The following is a 16,513-nucleotide window of genomic DNA, read 5'->3' as shown; positions in this document are numbered from 1 at the left end:
GAGAGAGAGAGAAACATCAATGATGAAAGAGAATAATTGATTGCCTGCCTCCTGCGTGTCCCCTACTGGGAATCTAGGCTGCAACCTGAAAATGTGTCCTGACCAGGAATGGAACTGTGACCTCTTGGCTCATAGGTCAAGGCTCAACACTGAGTCAATGCCGGCCAGGCAAGTGGGCAGCTTTTCTGAGGAAACATGCTTCAATTTGGCACAGTATCTACCTTGCCTTTTGCATTTATTTACTTGGCCTTCTTGGACCTGGTAATTATTTGAATTTACTATCCTGGAATTAAACCAGGTATTTTTGTATTTGAATACATTCTACTTTTCATTTTTAACTGTACCCTATTCTCTCATTATAATATATTTTATTTTATATATATTCTCTCTATATGTAGTATATATTCTCTCTCTACATAAATATTATATACTATAATAGACTCCTAGAGAGCAGACATTTGATTTTTAAAAAATTAATGAAAATTCCCTGTCGAAACCGGTTTGGCTCAGTGGATAGAGCATCAGCCTGCGGACTGAAAGGTCCCAGGTTCGATTCTGGTCAAGGGCATGTACCTGGGTTGCGGGCACATCCCCAGTAGGAGATGTGCAGGAGGCAGCTGATCGATGTTTCTCTCTCATCGATGTTTCTAACTCTCTATCTCTCTCCCTTCCTCTCTGTAAAAAATCAATAAAATATATTTAAAAAAAAATTCCCACTAGCTACTAACATTTATACCACACTGTAAGTAAAATAAACACTAGTTAAATTAGATTATGAGGTAAAATGGTGTAACTATATCAGTGGAATTCACTTTATGTGTTAATAGTATTCCTTTCATCTCTCAATAAGGCTTTATAAAGGAGGAAAAATGCAGAGGAGAAGGGAAAAAAAGAAGCTTCTCTTATTCTTTCTGCTCTTTGCAACTCCAGGATTGGTTTTCCAGGGCCTTTCTTCTGTTCATGGATACTTTTGTATTGCACATGTTCTGAAACTCTCTGTTTTGATCAGTTTTTACTTCTGTAGCTCTCCCACTGGGAAATTATACTCGCTCTTTGTTTAATTTAGCTGTTACATAAATATGTTGAAGTGCTCCACTATTTCAGTTCCTGCTGTGAAAATATTTTGTAAGCAGCAGTATTAAAACACTTTTTTTTCTCAGCTGTATAGATCATAGGAGTTTGAAAGCAGCAAGAGAATGCTTATCCAGCATACCGCGGGGCTTAGAAAAGAAAGTGGTGTGCCCACAGTTTACCTCAAGGTAGAAGAACCCCAATTAGGACCTACATTAATGACTCTAAATTGATGTTTAAATTTTAAATAGAAATTAAGCTTTTGTGATATTTGTAAACCAAATAAAATGGATTCCACTTGAAATAGTTACGTTCTTCACCTCACACCCAAAATCAACTAAGTACTTATTAAACTTAATATGTGGGATAAGTTTATTCCCCCAAGAGCCATATGGGATAGGTATTGCTATTATCCTCATTTTATAGTAGGGAAATTTGAGGTCAAGAAAGGTTAGGTAACTTGTTGAGAGTTAGATAGGTAGTGAGAGTGGTGAGATTTTTGACTCTTGCTGTCAGACTTCTGCTTCTGTACCCTTACCACTAAGCTGCCTACCTTGTCATCCGGTGCGTACCTTTCCTGTTCTGTTTGCATCTGTCATGCCCATGTATAAGAAGAGCTGGTATAATGTTGACAAAATTTTCAGTCTGATTTACCTCTGACTGCTTGAAATTTAATTTTTAAATTTAAAAGTTTCTACCATTATTGCACAGTTATAGCAAACTATCTCCATTGTTTGAATTGTTCTATTTCTATTCACCATTTCACCTCATCTGTGAAATTCTAGAGTTAACATAGCTGTGATTTTCTTCCACTGAACATATCCCTTACTGATGCTTTCCCCTTAAAAACAAACAAAAATACACTTCAGCTATGATGACTGGTTGCATAAAAAAAATCTGCCTCAAGAATTTTCCAAGAATTAATAACTTGGCCTCAAGACTTTTCCAATTACTTAAAATATCTCTTTTTCCCCTAAGAATAGTTAAGTCTTCAACTATTAATTTTGCCCTTTCTACTTAAAGGTGTCTGCTGGGATGAAAAATTGTGCACTTTCTTTCTACTCAAGGGAAAATTTTCTGTTCAACATAGTTTTTTTTTTTTTTTTTTTTAAATCAAAAGCTATATGCAATGCTGGATGAGCCACAATGGGAGGAGACTAAAAGAATAGAAACTGGACTTTGCAGTTGAAAAGTAGAACATATGAACAACATGGTGAATAGTTAAGTCCATGTAAGGTGACCTTGAGCAGTGAAAGTCAGTGTCCCAGTATAGTGTGGAGCTGAGGTGATTATGTGGAGTCAAGCATGTTTGAACCAGGTGATGTTAGTCAGTGGCTTTGGAAGGAAACCCTGTTCCTCTGCCTGGCTGTTTCATTCCATAATGGTCTGTAAAAAATTGGAGGAAGCAGATAACTCAGATTTTAGGACTATTTTTTAATATAATATTTTATTTTTTCTGATAAGCCAGACTTAATTATGAATATTTTAAAACTGAAAAGTATGAAGAAGCCCAGTTGGCCTGGCTCAGTGGTTGAGTATCTATCTATGAACCAGGAGATCATGGTTTGATTCCCGGTAAGGGCACATACCCCAGTTGCGGGCTCAATCCTCAGTGAGGGGGTATGCAGGAGGCAGCTGATCTCTCTCATCATTGATGTTTCTGTCTCTCTCTCTCCCTCTCCCTTCCTCTCTAAAATCAATAATAAAAAATATTTTTTAAAAACTATGAAGAAAAATATTGTTACCCTGATACCCAGAGAAATCTATTGTAAATATAGTTAATTATCTATTTCTCTGGCTCCATGTATTTCACTGTCTAAACAACTGCCTGTTGCCTCTATATTATATAAGTTCAACAAATTTAGGATCAGATTGCCTAGGTAATTTTTAGCTTATCTTTTCTCATTGTGTAACTAAAGAAGCACATAAAGTAGCCAGTACATGTGACTAGTTTGCCATACATTTAATATTGCTCAGAAGCATGCTGTTGTCATGTTTTCTTCTGTGATGATTAGCATATTTTGTTATTCTCTCTTACTCTGTTCTTCATTTCTTTCTTCATTTTAAATTAGGAGTAAGTATTGAATATTCTTATACAGAAATCTTTGATTTTTTAAAATAATGAGGTAAACATTTATGATTATTTTTTTCTAAGTGTTATTCTGTTAATTTATTTAAATATATTTTTATTTATTTCAGAGAGGAAGGGAGAGGGAGATAGGGATAGAAACATCAATGATGACAGAGAATCATTGATTGGCTGCTGCCTGAACCACCCTCACCCTCACCTGGGCTCAAACCTGCAACCTGGGCATGTGCCACAACCAGGAATTGGACCATGACTTTCTGGTTCATAGGTCCACACTCAACTACCAAGCCACACTAGCTGGGATATTCTGTTAATTTCTTTAGGAATCAATCCTAGATTTAGGCTTTATAGGTTAAATCTATGAGCTTAAAAAAACCAAACATTTTTCTTTTATTTTCATGAGAAAAGTAAAACATTAACATAAAAACTTTAAAAGGAGGAATTGACAAAAGAAAAAGAAAATACAATCAAATAACTAGATTTCACTCTAACTTTTGGGTTTATAGTTTCACTAGAGGCCCAGTGCACGAAATTCGTGCATGGGTGCGGTACCTAGGCCTGACTGGCAATTGAAGCGCCAGCATCTGATGTGGAAAGGCAGGTCCCAGCTGACCTCTGGGCCCAGGGCAGCATCTGGGCCCTGGGTCCCTGCTCACCCCCCTCTGCCTGAGTCATGGTGCCCGAGTCCCCACACAGAGTTGCGGTGAGCATGGTAGGACACCATAGGCTGGGGTGCAGCGCAGGCCTCTGAGCCAACCAGTGATGCCGCATGGAAGCCAGGTGGGCAGCTCGTCCTCTCCTGGCTGGCCTCGCAGACCAGTTCCTGCGTGAACCCACAGAGAGCCTAATCAGCCCCTGCGGTCCTGGTGGCTGCAGCCCGGCTCACCTGGAAGAGTCTTCCCGGGTGCAGGGCGGGCTCCTTGTGGGCAACCAGCACCTGAGCGTGGGGCTTCCTCGGTCCACAAGCCCTGGTGTCCCAGGAGAGGGTAGCGGGGGAGTGAGACTGAGCTCGGCGGACACCTCACATTCTCACCGCACCTTCATCCCCATCACCCCCACCCCCAGGTAGCCGGCAAGAGGTCACAGTGAGTCATGGACACCCCCTATCTTCCATGCTGCCCCTTGGACGTCAGTACAAGTCTTAGCAAGTGGTCAAACTCAGGGTCTCCTGGTTGAATGACAGCCTGAGGGGACAATTTGCATATTAGGCTTTTATTATATAGGATAATTATTTCTTATTAAAATGTTACTACGGCTTACTTCACTTATCTATAGAACTTTCCAAGTCAATTATTTCTAAATACTTCTTTTTGTTGTTGTTTTGCTTTTGTGAATATTCCCACCTGAGGATATTTTTTCCGTTGATTTTTTTTTATGGAGAGTGGAAGAGAGAGGGAAAGACAGACAGAAACATTGATGTGAGAGAAACACATCAATTGGTTGCCTTCTGCACAGCCCTGACCAGGGCCTGGGCTGGAGAGGAGCCTGAAACCAAGGTACACGCTCTTGGTTGGAATTGAACCCGAGACCCTTTGCTCTACAGGCCAATGCTTTATACACCGAGCCAAGCCAGCTAGGGCTCTAAATACTTCTTTAAATGGCTTTATAATATTTCATCATAAGAACATTATTATTTTGATGACTTTGTTATTGAATATATAACTTATTTCCAATGTCTTATAAAAATTCTGTAATAAATATCTCTTATGTGTTGATGGATTTTATTCCTGATACTATCTTCTGCTTATTCATTCTTTTCACAAATATGTCTTGAGTGATTACTATGTGTTAAGGCACTTTGCTACCCACTAGCCCAGCCGTGGGCAAACTACGGCCCCCGGGCCAGATCGGGCCCGTTTGAAAGGAATAAAACTAAAAAAAAAAAAAAAAAAAAAAAAAAGACCGTACCCTTTTATGTAATGATGTTTACTTTGAATTTATATTAGTTCACACAAACACTCCATCCATGCTTTTGTTCCGGCCCTCCGGTCCAGTTTAAGAACCCATTGTGGCCCTCGAGTCAAAAAGTTTGCCCACCCCTGCACTAGCCTCATGGAGCTTATAGTGTAGTGCAGTAATATCCAATAGAACTCTTTACAATGTTGGACATGTCTGCCCATTAAATGAAGTTATTTTATTTTAACAAATTTAAAATAAAAATAAATTTAAATAGCCACTTATGACTGGTGGCTACCTACCATCTTGGATAGAGCTAGTTTAGAATTTACCTACTCATATTCTCAAATCTGCTAGGTATCTTGACTACTGTGTACTGTTCAAATTTCATATCTATACTAAGATATTCTTTCATGTATTCTTTGAAGAGAAATACCTTGTATTCTATTGCAGAAGTTTTACTAAATTTAATAGTACTTGAAAAATTACAGATGCAATTGGGTGAAAGAAAAACCAAACTGATAGTTCATAATTAAGAAGAACCAAGATTAAAGAAGAACCAAGATTAAAATTAAGATGTCATGTAACTAGCAATGTTTTCTTTCCTCTTTCTAACCAAACATTTTTTATAAAACTATTTTTTTTATCATAAAATAATTCAAGCCCTGGCCAGTGTAGCTCAGTTGGTTGGAGTGTCATTCTGAATACCAAGAGGTTGTTGGTTCAATTCCAGGTCAGGACACATACCTAGATTTTGGGTTAGATTCCCAGTCAGGGTGTGTTAACGGAAGCAACTGATAGATGTTTATTCCTCATGTCAATCTTTCTCTTTCTCTCTCTTCCTCCCTCCCTCCCCCTCCCCAATCCCTCTCTCAGAAAATCAATAAGCATATCCTTGGGCAAGGAATTTTAAAAAATTTATGTATAAAACATTTTTAAAAAACGCAGTGTTTTAGGTAACCAGTTATCTAAAGTAAATGTGAAAAATCTAAAAAGCTATCTTTTGATACCTATTGATACATATGTTGATATAGATTGTATTATATTTGTTCAACTTATTAGGAAATTTTTAGTTAATTATTATTAGTAGTAGGTAGTACTTAATTAGTATTCTAATTTAAAAATAATTGTACCTTCTACTCAATGTATCTTGATGCTTTGTGATTTATGTAATAAAAATATAGTTTTAAGTATCTTAATGTTTTTGTTGCAATAGTAAATGGTATTGTTTTTTTAGTTTCTATTTCTGAGAATTCATTATAGGTGTATAAATATATCATCGATTTCTGGGTGTTAATTTTGTATCCTGCTACAATGCTAAATTCATTTATTAAACCTAGTAGTTTTTTGGTGGAGCAGTTAGGGTTTTCTATGTACAATGTCATGTCATCTGTGAATAATGACATTTCTTTCTCATTTGAATGACTTATATATTTTCTTCTTGTCTGATCTCTGTGGCTAGATCTTCCAGTACTATGTTGAATAAGAGTGGTGAAAGCAGGCATTCCTGTCTTGTTCCTGTTCTTTGGGGAAATACTTTTGATTTTTGCCCACTGAGTATGATGTGTACTGTAGGTTTGTCATATATGGCCTTTATTACATTGAAGTATGATCCCTCTATTCCTACTTTGCTGAGAGTTTTTATCAAAAAGAGTGTTGGATTTTGTTGAATGCTTTTTCTTTGTCTATTGATATGATCAGGTGATTTTTATATTTCGATCTGTTTATGTGATGTATCACATTGAATGAATGGAAAAGAAATAGATTTTAAAGCATCATAGGAAAACTAGAGGCTCAGTGCACAGATTCATGCACCAGTGGGATCCCTCAGTCTGGCCTCGTCCTTTTGCAATCTGGGACCCCTCAGGGGATGTCAGATAGTAGGTTTTGGCCCGATCCCTGCAGGCTTGAGTCAGACAGGAGGTAGCCTGATCCCCGCTGGCCCGATCCCCACAGGCCCGATCCTGTGCATTGAGTGTCTGTCCCTTGGTGGTTAGTGTGTGTCATAGCGACAGGTCAACCAGTCGTTTGGTAGTTTAGACTTTCATATATTTATAAATAGGATGCTCACTATATATAAATCTAGATAAAAGCTGAATACTAATCACATTAAGGCACAATGTGACAGTGCTTTACTTGCATACAAATTATAAATGTACAAAAAGAAGCAGGGCAGGTTCTTTCCCTGGGTTATACCTATCTAATTCAAAGCCTTGCGTGCAATACATGCTCATTAAATTTAGTTGTATTGATGAAAAAATAAATTAAAAACCAACCTAAACATGTTATTACAATGAAGTATTTAAAAATAGGTTATGTTAGGTTCTTAGTAATTAAAATGAGTTGACTTTGATTAATATTGCCCTGACCAGTTTGGCTCAGTGGATAGAGTGTCAGCCTGCGGACTGAAGGGTCCCAGGTTCGATTCCTGTCAAGGGCATGTACCTTGGTTGCAAGCACATCCCCGGTGGGGGGTGTGCAGGAGGCAACTGATTGATGTTTCTCTCTCATCAATGTTTCTAACTCTCTATCCTTCTCTTTTCCTCTCTGCAAAAAATCAATAAAATATATTTTAAAAAAATATTAAGTGTTAGCCAGTTTTAAAATACCAACTTTCAAGGGCTTATAAATAGTAAAGAGTCACAACTCTGGCACTAATTTGGTGTACTGGGAGCCTAATAGGTTTACATGTCCTTTACTTAACACATTGTTTGCGGGTAGTTTTTATCGTGCGCTAACAGGTGGCGCGGGCCATTTTTGCTAATGTTATTGCGCAAATGGCAACGTTCAGTAAAATTATGATAACTTTAGTTTACGTATTTATACGTTACCCGCATTCTATTGCTAGTCTATGAAAAACGTATTAATACGTGTCCCATGCTCTACTACACTGGTAGAACGTATAAATACGTAAAATGTATAAATACGTTTCCTGCATACAATGTGTTAACATTGCGTCTTACCACTTTCTCCTTGTAAGGAGGCTGGTATGAAGGTGACTAGACCTGGCTGCTCTTAATGCCTTTCAATGGTGATTACCTGAGAATTGGCTAGATTACAGGGATCCTTGCCCTACAAAAAAAATCTTTAAAGAATTCATCTTTGTTAAAAAACAGCTCTAACTCTCAACACAAGGACTAGTATTGTTAGTGAATGACCATCTAGAGCAGTGGTCACCAACCAGTGATCCATGAGGTCTAAAAGGTTGGTGACCACTGATCTGGAGCAGAAAGAACTGAATGCTTTCTGGCATCTATCGATTCCCACTGCCTCTTATCACTTTCTCCTAGGAAGGGGAAAAGTAGAAGACCCTAAGGCTGGAATGGAGATGACTCCACTTGGCTTCTCGTGTCCCATTCAATTGTGAGCCTTTAGTAAGTCAGTGAATTCAGTTTTCCCTTTGCTCATTAGTATCTCTATTCCATATTTCTCTGAGGAATTTTACCTAATAATAGACAAACATGTAAATTGACCATCCCTCCATTACACTCACCAGCCAATCAGGAGAGTATGCAAATTAACCCAACAAAGGTGGAGGTTATTTTGCATATGTAGGCACGAAGCTGCAGAGTGAAGACTGAAGGCTCTGGCCGGAGCAGCGAAGGCCTGGGTCCCGAGTGCCGGAGGAAAACTGGTGCCGGCAGCCAGGGGAAGGGAAGGCCTATTGCATGAATCTCTTCATGCAATGGGCCTCTAGTCTGGATATAATCTTCTCAGAAATGCTTTTCTTCTGGTTTTCCTCCTCCCTCACTGTCCTACCTTTTTATCCTGGCTTTTCCATATTTCCTTGGCTTCTAAGTGTTGTATTAACCCACAGCTTGCATTACTTTTCTATTGCAAATTACCACAAATTTAGATTTAAAACAACACATACTTACTACTTCCTACTTTGGATCAGAAGTCTGGGCATAGCTTAACTTGGTCTTCTGTGAGACTATAGTCACAGTGTCACCTGGTGCTTAGGTTGTCATCTGAGTGCTTGGCTAGAGAAGGATTTATTTCCAAGCTTAGGTTGTTGGCAGAATTTATTTTCTTGAAGGTATAGGAGTGAGGTCTTAGTTTTCTTGTTTGTTGGGGGCTGGAGATCTTATAAGATGTCAGCTAGAGACAGCCCTCAGTTTCTAGAAGCTGCCCTCAGTTCTTTGCCAAGTGGGTTCTCAACTTGGCTGCTGGCTTCACAAAAGTTAGCTAGTGAAGGAAAAACTTATATAATGTAATAATGTGACCACACAGTGTAATTCATATATAACCTGTCATGTATTCTGTTGGTCAGAAAGAAGTTACAGGTCCTGCCTACACAGTAGGGAGTGGCATTCATAGGAGGACATGACCACCAGGAGGCTGGGATAATGGAGCCACCCAGGAGTCTACCTATCCCAGGGCTAGTCTTTCACCCTATCTCTTCTCTGTCTGCACCCAATTTATGTATCTTGTGGATATAAATACTGTTAATGAAGGGAGAGTGCTCAGTTTTGTACTTAAAAGCTTGACCACCATATTTAAATTCCACATTAATACAGTCAATGCTTACTTTATATTGCTCCTCTTGGGTATGTCTAATGGACATCTCCAAATTTACATATCCATAGTCAATATAATTACTTCCCCTAATAACCTGCTTTTTTTACAGTTCCACTTAATGGCAGCTTTATCCTTTCAGTTGTCCAATCAAAAACCTTTGTGTCATCCTTGACTTTTCTATTCTTTCCTATCCAAAAACCAGTTTATCGAACCTTTTAAAAAACTTTGCTGTTTCTGGTTAGTATCCCTATCTTCAAGTGGCATTAAATGTAATCTAAAATATGGGTCAATTGGTGGCTACCTGGCAACCATTCTAGTCCTAGTGGGGAGTAAACTCTATTAGCAATTTTTAGCAGCTGGTCAGGGCCTACTCTCTGGTCTTGCTATTGATCGAAACTACATCGCTTTCTTTACAATATACCAGATTGTTTCATGTCAGATGTTGCCTCTCACCAAACAAGGCTTCATATACCTTAATGAACCTTTCAGTACTTGTTTCACTCCAAAGATCAAGGAGTAACACAGGTAATGGTAGTCTAACATACACTTTCTGTGGAGTTTTCTCCTCTATGGCCTATTTTTTTTTCATCCTATGTTCTTTGTTCCTTCCTTCTCCCCTACATCCTCAAAAACTGTTAAAATATGTTTCTGGATAGGTATGACGTCCCATCATTCATATACACTTAGGTCTAAACTAGTTAATCTATTATTTTTTCCAGGTGAATTTTTACTTTATACTGTTACTCTTGTTATAAAATGATTTTTTTCCCTATCAATAGGATTTGAGACAGTAATGTGCTTGTTAATTTGATTTAGCTTACAAACATAAAAAGGTTCATGACTGTTTCTTTGAACTCATGAGGGATAGGTAGCTCTCCACTGTCTATACATATTAGGTGAACCATGGCCAGAACATTCTCTGTTTGAACTTGGGCACAGGTAGATGGTGACTCATGGAGGCAGCTGATAGAAAAAAAAGGAGTGACCTCAACTATAATGTTTGAGAAAAGTTTATAAACTCATTCTCTACCATTATAGAAAGTTGTGTAGCTATCTTTTCTTCTTTTCACATACTTTGTCATTCTTTCCTTTCTACTTTAAGTTATTTCTTAAAGTTTATTTAAGCAGGTATCATTTGTAATTTACCTGCATTTCTGGGTAACTTAGCCCATACTTGTCTTTTGCCTTTTTCTTTTTTCTTGAATTTTTACAATAATTTTCTAATTATATTTTTAGGATTCTGCATCTTGAACTTTTGGAGATCATCTGAGCTTCAGAATTTCTACCAGGTAATGAGAAAATATGAAAAAGGCCCATAGTGGCCAGATTATAAGTGTCAGCTTTAGATAACTTTGAGAATCCTTTTTCTTTTCTTTTCCTTTTTTTTAATGAAAGAAAAAAAACCCTGAAATTCTGGTAGGATATTTTATAAAAAATGACATTGATGATAAAACAAGTTTTTAAAGTTGTGTGCAATTTTAAGTGATTCACTTATTATTCAGAATTAGCCCAACCACAGAAAGAATAAGACAGATGCCGGCTAAATAGGTAGATGTTTTCAAAATAAGATACTTCCTATCAGCAGAAAATGTTTTACTTGATAGGAAAAGGGAGTTGTGTTATGCTGGCAACAGTTTTGGAGAGATGAGCTCTTGTTGCAGGTATTACATGCTTTTAAAAAACCCTTCATTTTGGCTAGCTGAAACCACCACGTGTTTTAAAATGTCATCCATCATTTCAGTGTTAAGATCGCCCCCTGGTGTGAATACAGTCACACCATATGTTTATGAGAAATTATATGTTTATGAGAAATTTAGACATTGTTTTTAAAACCTCATTTTTCTATTAGATAGTGACAAGCATCTTTTTTAATGCTAGTTTGATTTGGTCAGTATGATGTATAACTATCTATAAATATAAATTAATTTTTTTCTTGCCCTTATCCATAGTTATATCTGTAGTCAGTGGTCAACCTGAAAGTAGAATTTGGGAATATCTAATTTGTAATCATCTTTAGGTTAAAAACCAATAATATATCACTTAGTAAATGTGAAATTACATACTGAGATAAAATTTTATAGGATAATCAAGTTCTGTGGTGGTAATAATTTTGTTAAGTGACAAATTGCTGTGCATGGTTTCCTTTTTTGGTAAACTCATGGGCACTTTAATAATTAAACATGAAAATTCAAACATTACATTTTCTTTTTGAAATATTCATGGTGTGAAAAAATTAATCCAAGTTTTGAGATTTTCTTAGAACGCAGCAGTTCCCCATAGCCTCAGAACTTGCAAATATAAGCATAATTCATCCCTGAATCATAAATAGAGCTCTTATCTATCCCCTAAGTGACCCCACCCCCATAGATACTCATTCAAAACTGACAGCACAGTACCTACTTTATAACTGTCATTTTTCCTTGCATTTAATTTTTAGTCCTTTGGGAATCATTAAACCATCCTTACAAAGTGAAAGTATGCATAATATTTTAAACTGCATTTCTGTACATTTGGTTATTGCTATTATATTTCCCTTTACTGTCTCTTCTCCAGACTAAATTATCTTTATAGTTTTAACTATTTATCATAGGGTTTATGTTCTAAACTTGATAACTTGCATGTTTATAATATTGAGCTGTTTGCAATACACTGCTTTTACTTTCATTTTCTTCTCCATACTCTCATTTAATTCTGAACCCTTAAGCTCAGTACTGTATTTGTATTAAATCCTGACTTATTGAAAGGATATCTCTAAAATGTAGAAAATAAACACACAAAAAAAATCATAGCAGTGAACCTACCAGAGTAGACCTGGGTTTGAATAGTAGTTCTTATTTTTACTAGCACCATGACCCTCGCAGAGATTCAATCTCTTCTGTAAAATGAAATGCAAATCTTATTTCACAGGATACTGTTAACTCATCCTTTGTATTAATATGTACTTAACACTTACTATATGCCAGATTTGGGGTTGAGTGCCTCATGAACATTTACTTTTCACAATAGTTCTGTGAACTAGGTGCTAGTATTTCTACTTTATTGATAAGCCTTAGAGAGGGTAAGAAACCTGGTAAGTGCAAATGCCAAGATTTTAATCATGGTCTTTCTGACTTAAAATGAACCATCACCATTCTGATATGCATTTGTTTTAATCACACTCATTTCTGCTACTTTGTTGATTTCATTGTTCTTAAGGTCAAATAATCTCCCAATGTGTAAACATAGAGGAAACAGAAATTTTGAAAAAGAGGAGGTGGATTCTTTAATAGGGATGTTCTTTGTGTCCAGAAACCAGAGTGACTTGAGGGCATTTATTCTGCTACACATTTTTTTTTTTTTCAAACCGGGCAGTGCATTAAGAGAGCCCTTGTTAAAAGCATGGTTGAGCTGGTAACAGCAGTGACAAGGACTATTGGGTTAGTGAACCTTAAGGATCCTTTATGCATAATGTAAAGGCAGGATAATAAAATGCTAATTTTAAAAACTGTTGCATGCTTCTAACTTACCATTTCTGTTGGTTTTTCTCTGGACCTGGGCCTATCCTCTGTTCCTGTGTGCCTTGCTATTCTATTTAAGTATCTAATTACTTGAATTGGCTCTGTGAAGCCTTCATCATTTTTCTTGTGGTTTAAGAATTTTTCCTGATATTTTACATATCAGATCTTACTCTTTTAATTGCTACAGAGGCCAATGTAATAAGTTCCTTATTTTGTTAATAATTGGTTTTGAAGTCTACTAAGTAACTCACCATGGAAACATGGCATGATCAGGCCTATACTTTGTTAAATAAAATCTGGTGTTTCATATTATTCCCTTGGTCTTTGAAATTTGCTCTAAGGAGTAGACTGTTCAACCATGATTTAAGAGCACAGTGAATGGCATTTGGTTCCATGGCCTCATTTTCAATGGCTGAATAACTATGTTCTTGTTGAGGTTCACTTCTGTTATACTTAGGTCAGATGTATAGGCACTAATACAGACAAGTGTATGTATTATTACATCTTACTTGGGTAGTACATTACTCCAAGCACACACTATCCTTAGGAAGGTTGGCTCAGTCATCATTGAATCAATGAATGAGTGAAAAAATGGAAGTCATTTTAGTTTTCTACCTTCATTTTAGCCCCACCTCTACACTTTTTTCCCATGCCCATACACACACACACACACACACACACACACACACACATTTCTTGAATGTGCTCTTTAACTTAGACTTGTGTAATGTCTGTGGAATCAGTTTGGGTTAGGCCCTGATGTTTCATTTGGGTTAGGCCCTCATAATATCATTTTGGGTTAGGCCCTCATATTTCTCACCTGAACAATTGGAATAGTCCTTTAATTATATTCTCTCTCCAATGATACCTATGTCCAGTAAATTTTCTTAAAGCAAGTCTTAAATATATAGTTTTCCTAAAGCATTGACACTAATTCATTTAGTGTCTTTTTCTCAAAACACTTTGGTTCTTGCTTACTTCCCTTCTAATTTGGCTCACTACCATTATCCTCACCCTTTGGATTCTGTAGTTTGCACCACTGAAAAAATTATAAATCTCAGAATACTTTTTACTTTCTTTTCCTTCCCATGCCTTTACCAGTTAATGCTCTGTGCCACTAACACCCTTCTGCACTTCATTTGGGGAGCTCCATTTTCTCCTTCTAGGACAATTCTTTCCCAACTAAACTCCCACTCCACAAAGCACACACATAGGCTGAGTTAGTGCCTCTTCAGTGGACCAGTGCAAGACCCTATGTTCAGCTCTGTCATTGCAAAGTTCAATTTAAAGTGGGGGGTTTGATGGCAAGTATTATATTACTCTATGTATTGCCAGATATATAGAAAATGCTTGGGAAAACTTTATTTATGAAGCTCATGAAGAGGATGAATGGAATTAGAATTCCTGTGAAACTCATCTCTCCATTAGGCTTTAAAACTTATAGATCCAAATGCTTCATTCCTGTCAGCCATTACTGGGCAGAACAGTGCAGCAACCATTAGCTGACAGCATATGCTCTCTCATTTACATTGACTATCTTTCATTTACATTTACATTGACTCTCCCAGAATTCATATACTCAGTACCCCTCTGTGACAGAGATTTATTATGGTTCACTCAATATTCATTCTCCTCTCCTTATTTGAGAAGTCCAGATATTGCTGCAGGCAAAGAAAAGAGGGAGAGAAATATGGTAACAGAACGAGAGAGAGAGAGAGAGAGAGAGAGAGAGAGAGAGAGAGAGAGAGAGAGAGAGAGAGAGAGAAAGAGAATATGAGAATATGAGAATATATGATACAGGCCCCATATTTTCTCATCCTTCTTGTTGCTATGGGAGACAAAATCTGTCATAATTCTGTCCAGTGAAATATGAACAGAAATATGATGGACTTTCTGGAGAGGTTTTGCTTTCTTGATACAGATATTGCCTTATCTTCTTTTTGGCCGTTTCTTCTTCATTCCTGAAATTTACACAGGGTGACTAGAACTGGAGCAGTTACCTTTCAACATTAAAAGGTAGGATTATTACTGAGAGTTTAGCCATGACATCTTGAACTTCCAAATGGATACCAGTAATTTCCTTCCTTTGGACTTCTCATTACATGAGAAAAGTTTACCATGTTGTGTTTAAACCATTGTTATTTGGATTTTCTGTTGCCTCAATTGACTCAAAAACTAATTGTTACTAATTAGTATTACAGTTAAAACAAATGCATTAAGTTTCTGACCTCTCCAACTATATATTTGTTGACTCAACAACCGGTAGATCTAAATACCTCCTATAGGTATTTAGAACTACTGTCACCATATGCTATCCTAGATCCTAAGATATCAGGACTGGAACACCATTCCTATGCAAATGGCTTACGGTCTCATGGGGGCACAGAAACATTAATTACAATATACAGTACAAGTAACACAGTAGTGCATGCAGATAAACATAAGGGTAAGCAAAAGAGAGTATTTGCTATTTGATCAAGCTTTCCTAAAATATTAATGTTTTTGAAATCAGAGAAATGAATCTCTCATCTGGAATTTCAGGCACCCTGTGCCTTTTCAAAGACACAGTGTAGGTGGTCACTTACTTTTATGTGTCAGCCTTGCTGCCTCTTACTAATAATTAAAATGAACAGTCTAGTAGGCCAGAGATAAAATCCACACCTTGAACTGCTGACAGGCTGTCTTTGAAAAGACAAATTGGTGAAAGTAATCTGTGGAGAAGAGGGGCAAGAAACAACACAGCAAGTTGCCAAGGATTCTACTGACGAACAGACTGAAGCAGAAAGCCAAGAACTGTAACAAGGAAGGCAGACTGAAGCTCAGTGGTTGAAAGGCCAGGGTTAGTCGAGGGAGACATCAAAATATCAGCCTGAACAAACTCACAGTGAGAAAGGGATAGGGAACAAGCCTCCTCAAGAGAGCTCAAAAAATAGGCTGCTCTGCTCCGGGACTCCACAATGTCTGTGAGGAAAGCCAGAAGCAGACCATAATAAGGACACTATTTATAAAATCATAGAGACTCAAAGGAGTTAAAATAAGAAAATGGTCTCAAAATAAAGCTTAAAATTTATAACCAGTTGATGTTTAAAAAGGCATTAAATGCTCAAAGAATCTGATTTAAAAAGAGGGTCCAGGGACATTGGCATTGATTTTAGTGATTGATCTTGTGATTATTTTGGGAACAGATTTTGAATTAAAAAAGAAAGAAAGAGGCTCCAGGAACGGCAAAATCAATGTAGAATAAAATGTCTGGGACTGGGCCAAATGCCATTCAGAATTCTTAGGACTCCGGATAAGCTACAGAAGGAAATTTGAGCACATTACTATTTTTTCTAACTGTGACAGATGAATAAAAGGAAAGCTGCCAATGATTCAGGTTTTAATAATGACTGACCATCTCCAGTTTACCACACACTTGAAAGAGCTATGAATACCAAAA

At 37.1% G+C, this 16,513-nt stretch overlaps 1 protein-coding gene across 1 annotated transcript in view; it reads left to right on the top strand.

Annotated features, from left to right (window-relative positions):
* The window catches only part of LOC118651610 (cytochrome c oxidase subunit 7B2, mitochondrial), a 99,718-nt gene that overhangs the window by 31,656 nt on the left and 51,549 nt on the right, over window positions 1-16,513 (top strand). Inside the window, exon 2 of the mRNA XM_036300973.1 lies at window positions 10,814-10,866. The gene's annotated coding sequence lies outside the window, so the exon portion shown is untranslated. The remainder of the gene's footprint in view (window positions 1-10,813; window positions 10,867-16,513) is intronic.

The sequence above is a fragment of the Myotis myotis genome, unplaced genomic scaffold, assembly GCF_014108235.1.
Source record: "Myotis myotis isolate mMyoMyo1 unplaced genomic scaffold, mMyoMyo1.p scaffold_m19_p_1, whole genome shotgun sequence".
Classification (NCBI taxonomy): domain Eukaryota; kingdom Metazoa; phylum Chordata; class Mammalia; order Chiroptera; family Vespertilionidae; genus Myotis; species Myotis myotis.
The sequence above is the reverse complement of the archived record's forward strand: the minus strand, read 5'-3'. Positions and strand labels throughout refer to the sequence as shown.